Below are 20,192 nucleotides of genomic sequence, written 5' to 3'. Positions count from 1 at the left end.
AGGGCAAGCCTGGTGGCTCACGCCTTTAATCACAGCACTCTGGGAAGCCGAGGCAAGAGGACGGCTTGAGCCCAGGAGTTCAGGCCAACCTGGACAACATAATGAGACCCTATCTCTTTAGAAAACACACACAAAAAAACTCTCTCTCTCTCGCTCTCTCAAAGCCCCTTGATTTTCTTGACTATAAAACAGGAATGATAATACCTCGATTACAGAGTGGGCAGCTAACATATATGAAGCACTTGGTTCACAGTTAGTAGTAAGTTAGTCTTTATTTCCCTCTCTTTAAGTTGTACCTCTCTTTAGCAGAAATAGAAGGAGGAATTTCTCAGCAACTTGAAGAACCACAATATAAATGCAGTTTTATTATAAAAGAAACAACAGTCTTGCCATGTTTTCCCCAGACAAGTTAAAAAAAAAAAAACTATTAAAAAAATCGAGACAAAGGAGACTAGGAAGGCAAAAATATAAATATTTAATAGTTACATTCTGCCATTAAGAAACGTGATTTTTGCCTGTCATTACAGCCTTTTTCAATTTTGGGGGCAAACATTGCCAAATAAGAAAAAAATCCATCTATGGCCTCGGGCAAGTGAAATGAATAGAATTTTTCAACTGCTTAGAGAAAGCTCCTTTGACATGCAGTATAATTGCCAGAGGATGTGAGTGCATGTTTTGAATACTGGTAATGACCTTAGTAAACCAGGTTGGACCTAAAGAAAGCAAGTTGAGCTTCCGTCAATTTGCTCCAGAGGATTCTAGTTTCCGGTTCAACTGATGGTGTTCAGTGTTAAGGCAGACTATTTATCTTAGCAAATAAATGGTGCAGATTCAGGCATTTTTTGTTGCTTTGTTAGAAATAAACAGGCCATACTCACAAACCATTCGCTGGTATCCTAAATATCATAAAAAGTTACTTGGGAATGTTGCTTTTTCCATAGACTAGCTTTGGGAATAGTTATTCTGAAAACTACTCTCTTAACGTTGTTTAATTATAGGCATAGGTATAAGTGAAATAGCAATTAATTTCATGGTGGACACAGAACCAAACTTTAAGACAAAGAAACATTTAATGAAAGCTCAAGAACTATTTTTCTTTCTTTAGAGTACTGTGTAGCCCTTCTTGGCAACTTCTGCCTTGTCAGTTTTGGTAGTAACATATGGAGAAATTATCAAGTTCCATCCATTAGGTAAACGTGATTTATTAACCAAATGGCTTGGTGGTTTTCACAAAGGGAGATGTTTTGCTTGTGTTAAATGACTAATGGTACAATTTGTTTTACATTATCAAAAAAAAAAAAAAAAGAAACTGACTTAAGAACTTGTTTGGAAAGGATTATTGAAGAAGGAATCCATCTTCATAGAAAGGAGTGCCTAAAGCATGTGAATGAAAGTCCTAATCAATCTCCCTTTGTTTTGGGAAATTAAAGACTATTTTTTAAAAAACAAAACAAACAAATGAATAAACAAACAAAAAAACAGAATACAAGGAAAAGACGGTTTCCAGACAGGGCACTAAGCAGAAGGAAAAGCTGATGGATGTAAAAGTTAGGGATTTAAAATAATAATGTTTGCATCTTTCTTTTTGTCACATCTTTCTTCCACAGGCTTTTAAAAGGTAAAAGTGAGGACAGTGGGTTAAATTAATTTGTGTTTATAGCATTGTAAAAACGACTGAAGTTTTTTCAAGATGAAAACAAAGGCATATTCATCTTGATCTGAACAGCTCCTGCTTGTTTTTTTTTTTTTTTTTTTTAATTATCTTACCACTGGTAATTGATGGTGGGTTCACATCTTTTTCCTGTACTTGAAACCAGTTGTGTCAACTGAGGTCCTGAGTCACTGATGAAACTAGGATAGGATGGAAGAAAAAAAAAGCCAAAACTGGTGACCTTAGGATATCCTCTCCAAAGGTTTTTCTCTTTATTTTGCTCATAATCACTATCCTCTTGATTCACACACTATTGAAAATAATGTAACTTGACTTAAAACCACCCAAAAAATTCCAACCACTAAATTCAGTCATCTCATAAAACATGTAATATTTGAATCCTTTATTCTTCAAAGGGATATATATATATGTGTGTGTGTATATATACAGTCAGCCCTTTGTATCCATGGGCTCTGCATCCATAAAGTCAACCAACCACAGAGCATAAGTATTTGGGGAAAAAAAATTATACAAAGTTTGAAAAAACTAAACTTGAATTTACCATGCACTGAGTACTACATTGAATCCAGGCAAGTGAGGTGATGTGTATGCATTGTATTAGGTATTATAAGTAATCTAGATATTATTTAAAGTTATACAGGAAGGTGTGTAATAGGTTACATGCAAATACTATGTCATTTTATATAAGGGACTTGGGCATCCTCAGGTTTTGGTATTCATAGGGGTCCTGAAACTAATCTCCCATGGATAATGAGGAATGATTGTGTGTGTGTGTGTGTGTGTGTGTGTGTGTGTATTTGGTTCTCTGTTGCAAATAATGGAGGTAGATGAAAGAAAACTAAAATAAACAACTAAATTCTTTTTTTAAAATCTAGGTTTATAGAAGCTATAATAATTAAACTGCCATAAGGACAGTAGAATATCCTGAATTAACAACAGATTATATTTTAAAAATATTTTAAAAGATAGATAGTGAATGTCATTTAATTAGCTCAAGTAGCTTGGAAATACATTTTTTAAAAAGGTAAATTGAAGTTATATCAGTTAGTTATTGCTGCGTAGCAAACAACTCCAAAATATAGCAGCTTAAAACAACAACCATTTATTATTTCCCATGAATCGACATATCAGTCGGGTGGGTCCTGCTGATCTTCACTGGGTTTGGCTGGGCAGTGTTTTGATCTCAGCTGGGGCTTATGCACTGGCTTGACAATTAGTTGGAAGTTTGCTGATCTATTACTAGATTCAGCTAGGATGGCTGAACTCCACTCCACATATCTCATTCTCCAGAAGGCTTGCGTAGGCATGTTTTTGTGGTAATCACATGATTGTCATAGAGAGGAAGTAGAAATGTGCAAACTCTTCCTTCAAGCCTCTGTGTATGTGTGTGTGTGTGTGTGTGTGTGTGTGAAATTTGCTACTTTCCTTCTGGTCAAAACAGGCTACACAGCCAAGCCCAGATTCAAATTGGGTAGGAACTACAAAGTTTCTAGGCAAAGTTACAAGGCCAATAATACAATCAATCAATCTACCACTGCAGGGTAGTTGAAGCGAGTGAAAATTGATATGGTGGGGAATACCTTAGCATCCACTAAAGAAATCATCATGAAGATATAGAATGTCCTGAGAAGGCTTCCCAAAGGAAGAAAATGAAGGGAAGACCATTTCAGGTGGGAGAAAGATATATTATGGGAATAAGTCATTTTACTGGAGGTATAATCACTTATGTAACCAATTCCCAATTGATGGACATGTAGGTTGTTCTAAATTTTCTCCATTACAATCAATGCTGATCTATGCATCTAGCTAGCTAGTTTGCATATAAGATATATGAAACATTTGCACATACACACAGATATATCACACGCACATGATATGCAAATATAAATTATTAGAAATGGAATTGCTAATTTAAGTAGCTCGTAAATTTTTATAGATGTCAAATTGTCAAATTGCCATCTAAACAGACCATACAAATTTACACTTCTACCAACAGTGTATGAGATTTGTTTTCCTTACATTTATATTAGATTTTTATCAAACTTTTTAAACTTTGCCAGTCTGATAGGTAAGAAGTAGTGTTGTGATTTTTATAAATATCTCTTCAGTTATAAGGGAGGTTAAACTATAATATTTTTGGCTAGGCATGGTGGATCATGCCTGTAATCCCAGCATTTTGGGAGGCTGAGGTGGGCAGATCGCTTGAGCTCAGGAGTTGGAGACCAGCCTAGGCAATATGGCAAAATCCCATCTCTACAAAAAATACAAAAATTAGTCAGGAATGGTGGCATGGGCTTGTAGTCCCAGCTACTAGGGAGTCTGACGTGGGAGGATGGCTTGAGACCAGGGGGTGGACATTGCAGTTAGCTGAGATGGTGCCACTGCACTCTGGCCTGGGTGACAGGGCTAGACCCTGACTCAAAATAAATAAATAAATAAAATAAAAATAAACTACAGGCTGGGCATGGTGACTCACGCCTGTAATCCCAGCACTTTGGGAGGTGGAGGCAGGTGGATCACGAGGTCAGGAGATGGAGACCATCCTGGCTAACACGGTGAAACCTTGTCTTCTACTTAAAAATACAAAAAATGAGCCAGGCATGGTGGGGGGTGCCTGTAGTCCCAGCTACTTGGTAGGCTGAGGCAGGAGAATGGCGTGAACCCGGGAGGTGGAGCTTGCAGTGAGCCCAGATCACGCCACTGCACTCCAGCCTGGGCGACAGAGTGAGACTCCATCTCAAAAAACAAACAAACAAACAAAAAACTATAATATTTTCACATATAGGGGACATCCGTTTCTTACGAATTGTCAGCTTATCTCTTCACTCATCCTTTAAAAAGATTAAGCCTAGCTTTTACAGTTATTTTGACTTTTATTTTATTTTTTAATCTATTTTTTATTTCAATAGGTTTTTGGGGAACAGGTGGTGTTTGGTTACGTGGATAAGTTCTTTCGTGGTGATTTCTGAGATTTTGGTGCACCCATCACCTGAGCAGTGTACACTGTACCCACTGTATAGTCTTTTATCCCTCACCTCCCTCCCACCTTTTCCCTCAAGTCCCCCAAATCCATTGTATCATTCTTACGGCTTTGCGTTCTCATGGCTTAGCTCCCAGTTACGAGTGAGAACACACAACATTTGGGTTTCCATTCCTGAGTTACTTCACTTAGAGTAATAGTCTCTAATTCCACCAGGTTGCTGTAAATGCCATTATTTCATTCCTTTCTATGGTTGAGTAGTATTCCATGGTACATATAGACCACACTTTCTTTATTCACTAGTTGATTGATGGGCATTTGGGCTGGTTCCACACTTTTGCAATTGCAAATTGTGCTGCTATAAACATGCATGTGCAAGTATCCTTTTTGTATAATGACTTCTTTTCCTCTGGGTAGATACCTAGTAGTGGGATTCCTGGATCAAATGATAGATCTACTTTTAGTACTTTAAGGAACCTCCACACTGTTTTCCATATTGGTTGTACTAGTTTTACATTCCCATCAACAGTGTAAAAGTGTTGCCTTTTCACGGCATCCACGCCAACATCTATTTAAAACAAATTTTTTTTATTATAGCCATTCTTGCAGGAGTGGGGTGGTATCACCTTGTGGTTTTAATTTGCATTTCCCTGATCACTAGTGATGTTGAGCATTTTTCTATATGCTTGCTGGCCATTTGCATATCTTCTTTTGAGAATCGGCTATTCATGTCTGTAGCCCACTTTTTGATGGGATTTTTTTTTTTTCTTGCTAAATTGTTTTTGAGTTCTTTGTAGATTCTGGATATTAGTCCTTTATCAGATGTAAAGATTGTGAAGATTTTCTCCCACTCTGTGGGTTGTCTGTTAACTATGTTGATTATTTATCTTGTTATGCAGACGTTTTTAGTTTAATTATGTCCCATCTATTTATCTTCGTTTTCATTGCAGTTGCTGTTGGGTTCTTGGTCATGAAATCCTTGCCTAAGCCAATGTCTAGAAGGGTTTTTCCGGTGTTATCTTCTAGAATTCTTATGGTTTCAGATCTTAGGTTTAAGTCTTTGATCCATTTTGAGTTGATTTTAAGGTGAGAGGTGAGGATCCAGTTTCTTTCTCCTACATGTGGCTTACCAATTATCCCAGCACCATTTGTTGAAAAGGGTGTCCTCTCCCCACTTTATGTTTTTGTTTGCTGTAAGTATTTGGGTTTATTTCTGGGTTCTCTATTCTGTTCCATTGGTCTATGTGCCTATTTTTTATACCAGTACCAGGCTGTTTTGGTGACTATGGCCTTACAGTACAGTTTGAAGTCAGGTAATGTGATGCTTCCAGATTTGTTCTTTTTGCTTAGTCTTGATTTGGCTATGTGGCTCTTTTTTGGTTCCATATGAATTCCAGGATTGTTTTTTCTAGTTCTGTGCACCCATACTGATGGTGGTTATTTTAATGAGAATTCCATTGAATTTGTAGATTGCTTTTGGCAGTATGGTCATTTTCACAATATTGATTCTACCCATCCATGAGCATGGGATTGTTTCCTTTGGTTTGTGTCATCTATTATTTCTTTCAGGAGTGCTTTGTAGTTTTGCTTATAGAGGACTTTCACCCCCTTGGTTGAGTATAGTTCTAAGTATTTTATTTTATTTTTTTTTGCAGCTATTGTAAAAAGGGTTGAGTTATTGATTTGATTCTCAGCTTGGTCACTGCTGGTGTATAGCAGAGCTACTGATTCGTGTACATTAATTTTGTATCTTGAAACTTTGCGGAATTCATTTACCAGCTCTAGGAGCTTTCTGGATGAGTCTTTAGGGTTTTCTAGGTATATGATGATATCATTAGCAAACAGTGACAGTTTGACTTTCTCTTTACCAGTCTGGATACCCTTTATTTCTTTCTCTTGTCTGATTGCTCTGGCTAGGACTTACAGTACTATGTTGAATAGAAGTGGTGAAAGTGGGCATCCTTGTCTTGTTCCAGTTTTCAGGGGGAATGCTTTCAACTTTTCCCCCGTTCAGTATAATGTTGGCTGTAAGTTTGTCACAGATGGCTTTTATTACCTTAAGGTATGTCCCCTCTATGCCAGTTTTGCTGAGGGTTTTCATCATAAAGAGATGCTGGATTTTGTTGAATGCTTTTTCTGCATCTATTGAGATAATCATGTAATTTTTGTTTTTAATTATGTTTATGTGGTGTATCACATTTATAGACTTGCAGATGTTAAGCCATCCCGGCATCCTTGGTATGAAAACCACTTGATCATGGTGGATTATCTTTTTGATATGCTGTTGGATTTTGTTAGCCAGTATTTTGCTAAGGATTTTTGCATCGATGTTCATCAAGGATATTGGTTTGTAGTTTTCTTTTTTTGTTTTGTCCCTTCCTGGTTTTGGTATCAGTGTGATACTGGCTTCATAGAATGATTTACGGAGGATTCCCTCTTTCTCTATCCTGTGGAATAGTATCAATAGGATTGGTATCAGTTCTTCTTTGAATTTCTGGTGGAATTCAGCTGTGAATCCATCTGGTCCTGGACTCTTTTTTGTTGGCAAGTTTTAAATTACCATTTCAATTTCACTGCTTGTTATTGGTCTGCTCAGAGTTTCTATATCTTCCTGGTTTAATCTAGGAGGGTTGTATATTTCCAGGAATTTATCCATCTTCTCTAGGTTTTCTAGTTTATGTTTTGACTTTTAATTGTTTTCATTATGACCTTTATTTACTTTTATGTTTTTCATATTTTATTAATATTTTTCCTCTTTACTTCCAACTAACTAATCTATTGGTTTTATACTATGTAAATTGCTTTATTTTATTCCTTTTAATTTTCTTATTTTATAATTATCCTCTTGGTTTTAATGTCTCCTCCACCTATCTTTGAACTTTTACTATTTGAGCCTGGGCACAAAAGCACAGGCTGGAGGCTGCCTCTGTGCAGTGGCCCTGTTTTCACCTCTTTTCCCCCTTACTGAATCTCTTATCTGTTTATCTTCATTTTAGCTGCCTCAGAAAACTAAATAACTGACTTGGCCTAGGAGAACTACTGTTTTTGCTTGTATGGATGGTGCTCTTGTTATACTGAAATGGTGATAATCTTGATAATTTGCACTATCCAGAAACCATTTCCAAAGATTACTCATGAGAAGTAGAACCAGGTGACTGTGAATGAGAAAAGACATAGAGAATCTTTACTTTATACTTATACCTATCTGTACTGTTTGGAATGTTTCCATAGTCATGTAGTACTTTTATAAAATACACAAGTGAAAACTAGTAAGTTTTATGTTCTCCAATATTTATAGGCAATGGCTATGGGGCAAATCGTATCAACAGCATGCCAAAGGTGAGATGGGAAGTTGTCACCATGCTCTGGCATGGGTGAGGAAGCTGTTAATAAATAGTCCCAGGATAGCAATGCAGAATGTCTGTATCCAGATGGTGGTCAGCAGTGGATAGACCCTAAGGTTACTCCCAATGACCCCTGCCTTCTAATATTCAAATCCCCTCCCTTTGAGAGTGAGTAGGATCTGCAACCTACTTCTTTTTTTAATTATTATTTTTTATTTTTTTGAGACAGGGTCTCGCTGTGTTGCCTGGGCTGGAGTGCAGTGGCACGATCTCAGCTCACTGCAAGCTCCACCTCCCAGGTTCACGCCATTCTCCTTCCTCAGCCTCCCGAGTAGCTGGGACTACAGGCACTTGCCACCACGCCCGGGTAATTTTTTGTATTTTTAGTAGAGACAGGGTTTCTCTGTGTTAGCCAGGATGGTCTCGATCTCCTGACCTCGTGATCCGCCCACCGCGGCCTCCCAAAGTGCTAAAATTACAGGCGTGAGCCACCGCGCCTGGCCGGATCTGCAACCTACTTCTAGATGGGATATCACCCCTATGATTATGTTATAATACATTAGAGAAGACTCCATGCTACTGGCACTCACTATTGCTCTCCTGCTGGCTCTGTAGAAGCAAGTGGCCATGATGTGACCTGGATGTGAAGAGGGCTGTGTGCTGGGAGCTGCAGGCAGCCTCTAGGGGCTGAGGGTGGTCTCTAGCCAATTCAGTGAGAAACCAAAGCTCTCAGAAATACACATGCAAGAAGGTGAATTCTGCTAACAACCTGAGTGACACTGGAAGCAAATTTTCCCTAACTGAGCCTCTAGATGAGAACATACCCAGATTACACCTTGATTGCAACCATTTGAGAGCAGAGGACCCAGCTAAATGGTTCCTGGAATCATGACCCATGGAAACTGTGACATGATAATGTGTGTATGTATGTGTTAGTGTGCATGTTTAATTGCTTTATTGAGGTATAATTTGTATACTATATAATTCACCTATTTAAAATGTACAATTCAATGAATTTTAGTATATTCACTGAGTTTGCAAGCATTACCACAATCTTAGAACATTTCATCTCCTCCCAAAAAACCTCAGCCAATGTTAGTAGTTACTCCCCAACCCCTCAGCCCTAGACAATTTCTAAAACTATTGACTGTCTCTATAAATTTGCCTTTTCAAGATATTTCACATGAATGAACTTGCATAATATGCAGTCTTTTTTGATTGACTTCTTTCACTTAGTGTTGTTTTAAGCCACTAAATATGTGGTAATTTATTACATAGCATAGAAAACTAATACACATTCACAGCAGTTTAACTCTAATATTTATTTCTCAATTGCTCCTCTTCCCTTCTAATCAGGGTCAAAAGAATCCTCATCCATTGTGTCCCTCGTGAGAGCTGCTCATTTGTTAGAACTTTTATTCATCATTCAGGATTCACATAAAAGGTAAGATCCCACACAGGAGGGAAGCACTCTTCACTTCCATATCATGGATCTTTGTTCCTTTTGAGAAAGTGCTTCAAGGGTTTAGGCTGTGGCTGAGGATCCTGTAATGTTTGTTTGGTTTCCCCAAGGACAAGTAGAATGTTAACTATGATATTCAAATCTAAACCTTGACTTTTTGTCTGCTTGAACTATCAGTAACAGAGAGGTGTGTTACAGTCTCACTATGATTGTGAATTTCTTGATTCCTCCTTGTAAACTTCCCCTTCACTATCCATCTGCATCCCTTATCCCCGAACTACCCTGGCCTATGGTTTCAGGTCACTTCTGCGGTTTCCAGTGACCCATTTTCTGGCACTTGGAGATGTTTCCTGTTTTAAGTATGTATGAATTTGGCTTTGCATTTAAAATAATTTGTATTATATTTTATAAATCTTTTCTAGGCATTGCAGTGGGAGGGTTTTTACATTTCTCAGTCTGCCATATTGCTGAAATTGGATCAATCAAAAGTTGATTTTTCTAAAGTCCTAAATGGGACATATTTCCTATCCCCAGGTGTCTTATAATTTTGTTTATTAACAATCATCTCAATGCCTCAGGGAGTCAGATGTCACCCTGCAATCCCCTTCCTAACACAGCATCACTAGGCTCCCACATTTGACCACAACTCACAAGATTCCAGACACTGCCTTGTGAAATGCCACCACTTCCTACCCTCAGATTCAAGTGCAGAGATGAACACATGCTTACACACACGCATGTCTTCCTGCCCTCTCCACAGAGTTTCTAAGGGGGTACCAATAGGCCAGAAACCAGGCAGTAAGCTCTGGCCACAATGAACCATGCTCAGTTCCCTGAAAGTGCGATGTTCCCGTGGATATGCTTTGCACTTACTTTTCCCTTCTTGTGCTATTTTCCTTATTCCCACCTGGCAAACTCCTGTCCATCATTCAAAATGCACCTCAATCCATTCCTTTTGCAAAGCTTTCCCTGCCCTTTTATTGCTTTGCACATCCTTCTACTATTGGATTCATTATATTATATTTTTGCATTTAAATGTCTGTCCACCTCACCAGCCTACGAGCTCTTTTTATCTCTAATGCCTGGCATGTTGCCTGATTCATACCAGGTACTCAACTAAGGTTTATTGACTTTAACTTAACAGGATTTCAGGGTGATATCAGGGAAATGTACTGACACTGACTCCCAGAATTGGGTTTATTGGCAGTCTACCCCTGGACCTTGAAATTTGAGAAACTGACACAGGTCATACCTTCTCAAAGGCATTTAAAGGGGGAACTTGGACCAGGAGTGGTGGCCCATGCCTGCAATCCAGCACTTTGGGAGGCCGAGGCGGGCAGATCACTTGAAGTTAGGAGTTTCAGACCAGCCTAGCCAACATGGTGAAACCTTGTCTCTACTACAAGCCTCTTCAGCGTAACCCTGACCCATCCTTCCTTAGTGGGTGGGGCTTCCTTGCAGGATCTCCAATAACTCCAGCCAGAGGCTCAGGGACAGAATTCAGATCTCCCTGGGCCTGAGCCTCTAGGGGGAAGGGTGGGTGCATTCTCTGCAGACCAGCAGACTTAGCCACTCCTCCTGGTAGTTCTGAGGAATCTGGGCAGCCCAGATAAGTGGGTTTCCCCCCAGTGAAACATACCATCTCCACCAAGGGACAAAGTGTTTCGTTAAATGGGTCCTGTTCCCCCTCCCACCCAACTGGGTGAGACCCTTCAACATGGGTTGTCAGACACCATATACAGGAGCAATCCTACTCGCATCAGGTTGGTGTCCTTCAAGGTCAGAGGTCCCAGAAGGAGGATCAGGTACCCATTTTGCTGCTCTCCAGCCTCCTTGAATGACATCTCCAGGCACAGAGCAAATCAGATTAATAGGGCCTGAAGTGAACCCCTAACACACAGCAGCAGCCCTACAGAAGAGGGACAGAACTATTGAAAGAAAAACAAGCAGAAAGCAACAACAATAGCATCATCAACAATCACGAAAACAACAAAAAGGCCCCCACAAAAACCCCATCCAAGGGTCAGCAGCCTCAAAGACCGAAACTAGAAAAACTCACAAAGATAAGAAATAATCAACAACAACAAAAAATGCTGAAAACCCAAAAGGCCAGAGTGTCTCTTCTCCAAATGAACACAATGTCTCTCCATCAAGGTCACAGAACTGGATGGAGGATCAGATGAACGAATTGACAGAAGTAAGCTTGAGAAGATGAATAGTAAAAAACTATGATGTGCTAAAGAAGCACGTTCTAACCCAATGCAAAGAAGCTAAGAAGCTTGATAGAAGGTCAGAGGAATTGCTAACTAGAATAACCAGTTTAGAGAGGAACACAAATGACCTGAGGGAGCTGAAAAACACAGCACAAGAACTTCATGAAGCATACACAAGTATCAACAGCTGAATTGACCAAGTGGAAGAAAGGATATCATAGTTTTAAGACCACCTTACTGAAATAAGACATGCAGACAAGAACAGAGAAGAAAGAATGAAAAGGAATGAGCAAAACCTTTAAGAAATATGGGACCTCATAAAAAGACCGAACCTACGATTGACTGGAGTACCAGAGGAGGTGGGGAGAATGGAAACAAGCTGGAAAACACACTTCAGGATATTATCCAGGAGAACTTCTCCAACCTAGCAAGACAGGCCAACACGCAAATTCAGGAAATACAGAGAACACCGTTAAGATATTCCATGAGAAGATCAACCCCAAGACACACAATCGTCAGATTCTCCAAGGTTGAAATGAAGGAAAAAATGTTAAGGGCAGCCAGAGAGAAAGACCAGGTCACCTACAAAGGAAAACCCATCAGACTAACAGTAGACCTATCAGCAGAAACTCTATAAGCCAGAAGAGAGTGGGGGCCAATATTCAACATTCTTAAAATAATTTTCAACCCAGAATTTCATATCCAGCCAAACTAAGCTTCATAATCTAAGGAGAAATAAAATCCTTTACAGACAAGCAAATGCTGAAGGATTTCATTACCACCAGGCCTGCCCTGCAAGAGCTCCTGAAAGCAGCACTAAATATGGAAAAGAAAAACTGGTACCAACCACTGCAAAAACACAACAAAATATAAAGACCAATGACACTACGAAGAAACTCCATCAACTAGTGTGCAAAATAACCAAATGGCATCATGATGACGGGATCAAATTCACACATAACAATACTAACCTTAAATATAAATGGACTAAATGCCCCAATTACAAGACACAGACTGGCAAACTGGATCAAGAGTCAAGACCTATCGATGTACTGTATTAGGGAGACCCAACTTATGTGCAAAGACACACACAGCTCCAAATAAAAGGTTGGAGGAAAATTTACCAATCAAATGGAAAGCAAAAAAAAGCAGGGGTAGCCAGGCATGGTCGCTCACACCTGTAATCCCAGCACCTTGGGAGGCTGAGTGGGGCAGATCACCAGCGTTCAGGAGTTCAGCTCATGACCAGGCTGGTCAACATGGTGAAACCCTGTCTCTACTAAAAATACAAAAATTAGCTGGGCACGGTGGCAGGCCCCTGTAATCCCAGATACTAGGGAAGCTGAGGCAGGAGAATCACTTGAACCTGGAGGCAGAGGTTGCAGTGAGCTAAGTTCGTGCCCCTGCATTCCAGCCTGGGTGATAGAGCAAGATTCTACTAAAAAAAAAAAAAAAGCAGGGTTGCAATCCTTGGCTCTGACAAAACAGACTTTAAACCAACAAAGATATAAAAAAAAAAAAAAAGGACAAAGAAGGGCATTACATAATGGTAAAAGGAACAATTCAAGAAGAAGAGCTAACTATTATAAATATATGCACCCAATATAGGGGCACTCAATAAGACAAGTTCTTAGAGACCTACAAAGAGACAGACTTCCACACAATGATAGTGGGAGCCTTTAACACCCCAGTCAGTATTAGATGGATAAATGAGACAGAAAATTAACAAGGATATTCAGGACTTGAACTCAGCTCTGGATCAAGTGTACCTGGTAGACATCTACAGAACTCTCTACCCAGATCAACAGAATATACATTCTTCTCAGTGCTCATGGCACTTATTCTAAAATCAACCATACAATTGGAAGTAAAATACTCCTCAAAAAATGCAAAATAACTGAAATCATAACAGCTCTCTCAGACCATAATGCAATCAAATTTGAACTCAAGATAAAGAAACTCACTCAAAAGCACACAATTTCATGGAAATTGAACAACCTCCTCCTGAATGACTCCTGTGTAAATAATGAAATGAAGGCAGAAATCAAGAAGTTCTTTGAAACCAATGAGAACAAAGAGACAACACAGCAGAATCCCTGAGACACAACTAAAGCAGTGTTAAGAGGAATATTTGTAGCACTAAATGCCTACATCAGAAAGCTAGAAAGATCTCACATTGACACTTTAACATCACAAGTAAAAGAGCTAGAGAGGCAAGAGCAAACTAATCCAAAAGCTAGCAGAAGACAAGAAATAGTGAACTAAGATCAGAGAAGAATTGAATGAGATAGAGACATGAAAAACCCTCCAAAAATTAAATGAATCCAGGAGCAGGTTTTTTTAAAACATTAGCAAAACAGATAGACTGTTAGCTAGACTAATAAAGAAGAAGACAGAGAAGAATCAAATAGACACAATAAAAGATGATAAAGAGTATATCACCACTGACTCCACAGAAATACAAACTACCATCAGAGAATATTATAAACACCTCTATGCAAATAAACTAGAAAATCTAGAAGAAATGGATAAATTCCTGGATGCATACACCCTACCAAGACTAAATCAAGAGGAAGTTGAATCCCTGAATAGACCAACAACAAGCTCTGAATTTGAGGCAGTAATTAATAGCCTACTAACCAAAAACCAAAAAAAAAAAAAAAAAAAAGATGGATTCATAGCTGAATTCCACCAGAAATACAAAGAGAAGCTGGTACCATTCCTTCTGAAACTATTCCAAACAATTGAAAAGGAGGGACTCCTCTCTAACTCAGTTTATGAAGCCAGCATCATCCTGATACCAAAACCAGGAAAAGGCACAAGAAAGAAAGAAAGCATTAGGCCAATATCCCTGATGAACATAGATGCAAAAATTCTCAATAAAATACTGGCAAACAAAAATCCAGTAGCACATCAAAAAACTTATCCATCATGATCTATTTGGCTTCATCCTTGGGATGCAAGGCTGTTTCAACATATGCAAATCAATAAGTGTAATCCATCACAGAAATAGAACCAAAGACTAAACCACATGATTATCTAATAGATACAGAAAAGGCCTTTGAAAAAATTCAATATCCCTTCATGTTAAAAACTCTCAATAAACTAGGTATTGATGGAACATATCTCAAAATAATAAGAACTATTTATGACAAACCCATAGCCACTATCATATTGAATGGGGAAAAGCTGGAAGCATTCCATTTGAAAACCAGTACAAGAGAAGGATGCTCTCTCTCACCACTCCTATTTGACACAGGATTAGAATTTCTGGCCAGGAAATCAGGCAAGAGAAAGAAATAAAGGGTATTCAAATAGGAAGAGAGGAAGTCAAATTGTCTCTGTTTGCAGACGACATGATTTTATATTTAGAAAACTCCATCATCTCAGCCCCAACACTTCTTGAATTGATAAGCAACTTCAGCAAAGTCTCAGGATACAAAGCCAAAGTGCAAAAATCACAAGCATTCCTTTACACCAACAATAGACAAGCACACAGCCAAATCATTAATGAAGTCCCATTCACAAGTGCTACAAAGAGAATAAAATACCTAGGAATACAGCTAACAAAAGATGTGAAGGACCTCTTCAAGGAGAACTACAAACCACTGCTCAAGGAAATAAGAGAGGGCACAAACAAATGGAAAAATATTCCATCCTCATGGATAGGAAGAATCAATACTGTGAAAATGGCCATACTGCCCGAAGTAATTTATATATTCAATGCTATTGCCATCAAACTACCACTGACATTCTTCACAGAATTAGAAAAAACAATTTTAAATTTCATATGGAATCAAAGAAGACCCCATATAGCTAAGACAATACTAAGTCAAAAGGGCAAAGCTGGAAGCATCACACTACCTGACTTCAAACTATAGTAGAAGGCTACAGTAACCAAAACAGCATGGTACTGGTACCAAAATAGACATGTACACCAATGGAGCAGAACCGAGACCTCAGAAATAACACCACACATCGACAATCATCTGATGTTCGACAAACCTGATGAAAACAAGGAATGGGGAAAGGATCTCCTATTCAGTAAATGGTGCTGGAAAAACTGGCTAGCCATATGCAGAAAACTGAAACTGACCCCTTCCTTACACCTTGTACAAAAATTAACTCAAGATGGATTAAAGACTTAAATGTAAATCCACAAACCATACAGACCCTAGAAGAAAACCTAGGCAATACCATTCAGGACATAGGCATGGCCAATGACTTCATGATAAAAACACCAAAAGCAATTGTAACAAAAGCCAAAATTGACAACTGGGATATAATTAAACTAAAGAGCTTCTCCAGAGCAAAAAAAAAAAAAACTGTCATCAGAGTGAACAGGCAAACTACAGAATGAGAGAAAATTTTTGCAATTTATCCATCTGACAAAGGGCTAATATCTGGAATCTACAAGGAACTTAAACATATTTACAAGAAAAAAATACAACTCTATCAAAAAGTGGGCAAAAGATATGAAAACATTCCTCAAAAGAAGACATTTACGCTGCCAACAAACATATGAAAAAAAAACTCAAAATAAAATAAAATAAAAATAAATTAAAAATTTATTAAAAAAAGAAAAAAAACCCCTCAACATCACTGATCATCAGAGAAATGCAAATCAAAACCACAATGAGCTACCATTTCACACCAGTCAGAATGGCAATTATTAAAAAGTCAGGAAACAATAGATGCTGGCGAGGCTGTGGAGAAATAGGAATGCCTTTACAATGTTGGTGGGAATGTAAATTAGTTCAACCATTGTGGAAGACAGTATGGTGATTCCTCAAGGATCTAGAACCAGAAATACCATTTGACCCAGCAATCCCATTACTGGGTATATACCCAAAAGATGATAAATCATTCTACTATAAAAATGCATGCACATGTATGTTTATTGCAGCACTATTTACAATAGCAAAGACATGGAACCAACCCAAATGCTCATCAATGATAGACTGGATAAAGAAAATGTGGTACATATACACCATGGAATACTATGCAGCCATAAAAAGGAATGAGATCATGTCCTTTGCAGGGACATGGATGAAGTTGGAAGCCATCATCGTCAGCAAACTAATGCAGAAACAGAAAACCAAACACCACATGTTCTCACCTATATGTGGGACTTGAACAATGAGAACATGGACACAGGGAACAACACACACCAGAGTCTGTTGGAGGGTGGGGGTTAAAGGGAGTGAACATAGAGGACAGGTCAGTAGGTGCAGCAAGCCACCATGGTACACGTGTACTTATGTAACAAACCTGCATGTTCTGCACATGTATCCTGTTTTTTTTTTTTTTTTTAAGAAGAAATAAATTTTAAAAGAGGGGGTGCCGGAGGACTTGGTAGGAATGTAAAATATCATGCAGCCATGGTGTAGGAAAGTTTGACGGCTCCTCAAAAAGTTAAATAGAATTACCACATGACCCAATAATTCTGTTCCTGGATATATACACAATAGAATTGAAAGCAGGTACTCAAACAGATACTTGTACACCAATGTTCACAGCAACATTATCCACAGTCACCAAAAGACTGAAACAATTCAAATGTCCTTCAATAGATGAATGAATAAACAAAATGTGGTATATCCATATAATAGAATATTATTCAGCTTTAGAAAGGTCTAAGATTTTTACACATACTACAACATGGATGAACCTTGAACAGGAGAATAGGACACACACACACACACACACACACACACACACACACACGGACATTTATTGGAGGAAGTGGCACATGTGATTATGGAGGCTAAATCCCATGATCTGCCATCTGCAAGCTGGAGACTGAATAAAGCCAGTGGTGTAATTCAACCTGAGTCCAAATTCCTGAGAACCAGGGAGCTGACCAGTGGAGCAATCCCAGGGCAGAAGAGGTTAGATGTCTCAGCTCAAGCAGTGAGGTAGGAATAAAAGGGTGAATTCTCCCTTCTTCGACCTTTTGCTCCATTCAGGCCCTCAATGGACTGGGTGATGCCCACTCACATTGAGGAAGGCAAACTACTCTGCTGAGTCCAACAATAGACTCAATTCAAATGCTAACCTCAGCCAGAAATACCTTTGCCACACATCCAGAAACAACGTTTAATCTGGGTAACCTGTGGCCTGCTCAAATTGACACATAAAATAAACCATCACAGGAATCGAGAGAAAAATAAATGTCCTCTTGTTGCTTTTTCTAAAACAAATTCAGAGTCAAAGAAGGAACATTCCCTTGTGGCATCTGGATTAGCTTAGTATTTCCAAATAGTATAATAATAATTGAATCTGTTTTGTGATTAAATCAGCCACTCTGCATTTAGAGGCTGGTAAAGGTTACAGTACAACCAGACATTTCAGCCAACTGAGCTAAACATACATCAGTGATGGCTCATGCCTGCATTTCCTGCACAAGCTGGAAAGAAAGGGCCTAAGCCTTCTTTGTTACAGTAACTTGAAGACCTGTGTCTGGGAACTGCCTCATGGACTTGCCTCTCCAGAATTTCACCAGATAATGCAAACTGATGGAGGGAGTCGGAAAACAGACTGAATCTGTCTTCATTCTGCATGTGTTAGACAGAGACAGCATATGGTTGCATTATAAACTCTTGAGACAGACTTGCTTCTGGAAACCTTTCATTGCCCTATTGCTGTTGCCGTGGCAACTGCTAGGACTTTTGATTCTGTCTTGGTCCTTCCTTCAGCACTTGGCCACTGGGGTGTGACTTCTGTTGAGCACTCTAGGAAAGCTCAGCTGTGACTGCAAAGACTGCATTGCAATTTATGAGTGTCATAGGGGAATTGTATCCTCTTTTTCTGCTCAGGGCAAAGTTACTATTTTGGGGCTGAACCTTCTCTCTGTGGGTGCTGCTCAGAGGATCTGGGTTGTTCCTTTTGGGCTGGGTGATTATGTAACCTGGAGGTGTGATGGGAACTGCTCCTCTTCCATTGTGTGACTCTTACAGTGGAAACATAATTACAGTCATGGCGGTGAGTAAGTAGGGGGCAAGGCAAAGAACTGAATGATATGCAACTACTTGCTGCTCTGGTGTCATGTGACAGTCTTGTTTTCAGGGGGAGGATCTCAAGCAGTGGTGTCTTCCAATGCTTCAGGATAGAAGCAACCACCAACACTGAAGAATATCAGGCAGCAATACAGAAAATTTTGCTTTCAATTTCCAATTGCATTAACCTAATTGTCTAGGTTAGTGGATTAAATAGACAGGCTAACAAATCTATTTAAAAACTTTGTTACGCTTTAATACGAGACATTTTTAGATCATTGAATTATGTGATTCTGACAATGTTTCATGCTGGAGAACTACTGTTCACCAGCTCTTCTTTATAAACAGAGATAATTTTGTGAGAAATTAGAAATAAATCCTTATATTTAAAATGACTCTTTTCCTCATATTTTAATTATTTACATAATGAAAATTCATAGAATTACATAAAAGGCACTGGGTCTGTGGCTGGTCAGATCTCAATGTAGTAAGAACAAATTCGTTTTCTGCATAATAAAGGCTTAGGAATTTGTAATGCATGGCCATTATCACTCTGCTGGCCTTCATATTTTTGCATTGCTTATTGCAGTATATTAACAAATATTCATTAAATCCCTGTGAGCAAAATCCAGTAAAAGATTGATATCATCACTATCTTACCCATTTTGTCAGAGGAGAGAAATGAAGATGAATTGAGTTTATTCTTTCCTTCCTAGAGGAATTTGGCTAGAATAATAATTCACTTGGCTAAAACTGGCTTGAAAACATGGGAGGGAGAAGAAAAAGAGGCTGGAGGGGAAGAATAAAGCATATATATTTTTAAATTTTAGTTATATTCCAATATGCTAGAGCTTTGAAGGCAAGGCTCTTGGCTTCATCTTGACTTTAGATCACGTTCTTCCTCTGGTGACTATGTAAATGAATTCATAATATTTAACACATCTCAACACACGTGCCCCTTCTGTTTTCTTTGCACCACGTTGTAGATCTGCTTGTTTGTGTTCTCTCAGTCTCTCTGAGGCATTTGCCTCAAATGCCATAACACCAATGAGTCCTTTGATCAGAATGGAAGAAGAGGGGACCCAGAGGCACAGACATCCTGGCTGCAGGGAATGCTCAGCAAGGACTTCCCAGAGTCCCTGTTCCCAGTCCAGAGGTCACTTCACCTACTCCATAATGGACCTTCCATCATGTGGTCCCTGGAAACCAAGGCAATGCCCTTTAAAGCAGCTGCCGTCATTTACCAATTCACCAAACCCTCTAAAGTCACCATGGTTCTCCCTGGTTGGCCTTCTTCTTTGAATTCAACTTTTTGTTGCTGCCGTTGTTCAGTAAGCCTTTATTAAAGATGTTTTTATTATAGTCTGTATTTGAGTAGAATATCTGTTTTGAAATTGAAGTTCAATTTCACACTTTTCTTAAAACATATATTGATACAGAAAAGATATGTATAGATGCATGCGCATATGTAGCAGGAAGAGCATTTGCTATTTTGAGGCTTGACAGAGAAATTAAGGAGGTGA

Source organism: Trachypithecus francoisi, unplaced genomic scaffold (assembly GCF_009764315.1).
Source record: "Trachypithecus francoisi isolate TF-2019V2 unplaced genomic scaffold, Tfra_2.0 Lachesis_group3, whole genome shotgun sequence".
Lineage (NCBI taxonomy): Eukaryota > Metazoa > Chordata > Mammalia > Primates > Cercopithecidae > Trachypithecus > Trachypithecus francoisi.
Note: the sequence above shows the minus strand (reverse complement) of the source record.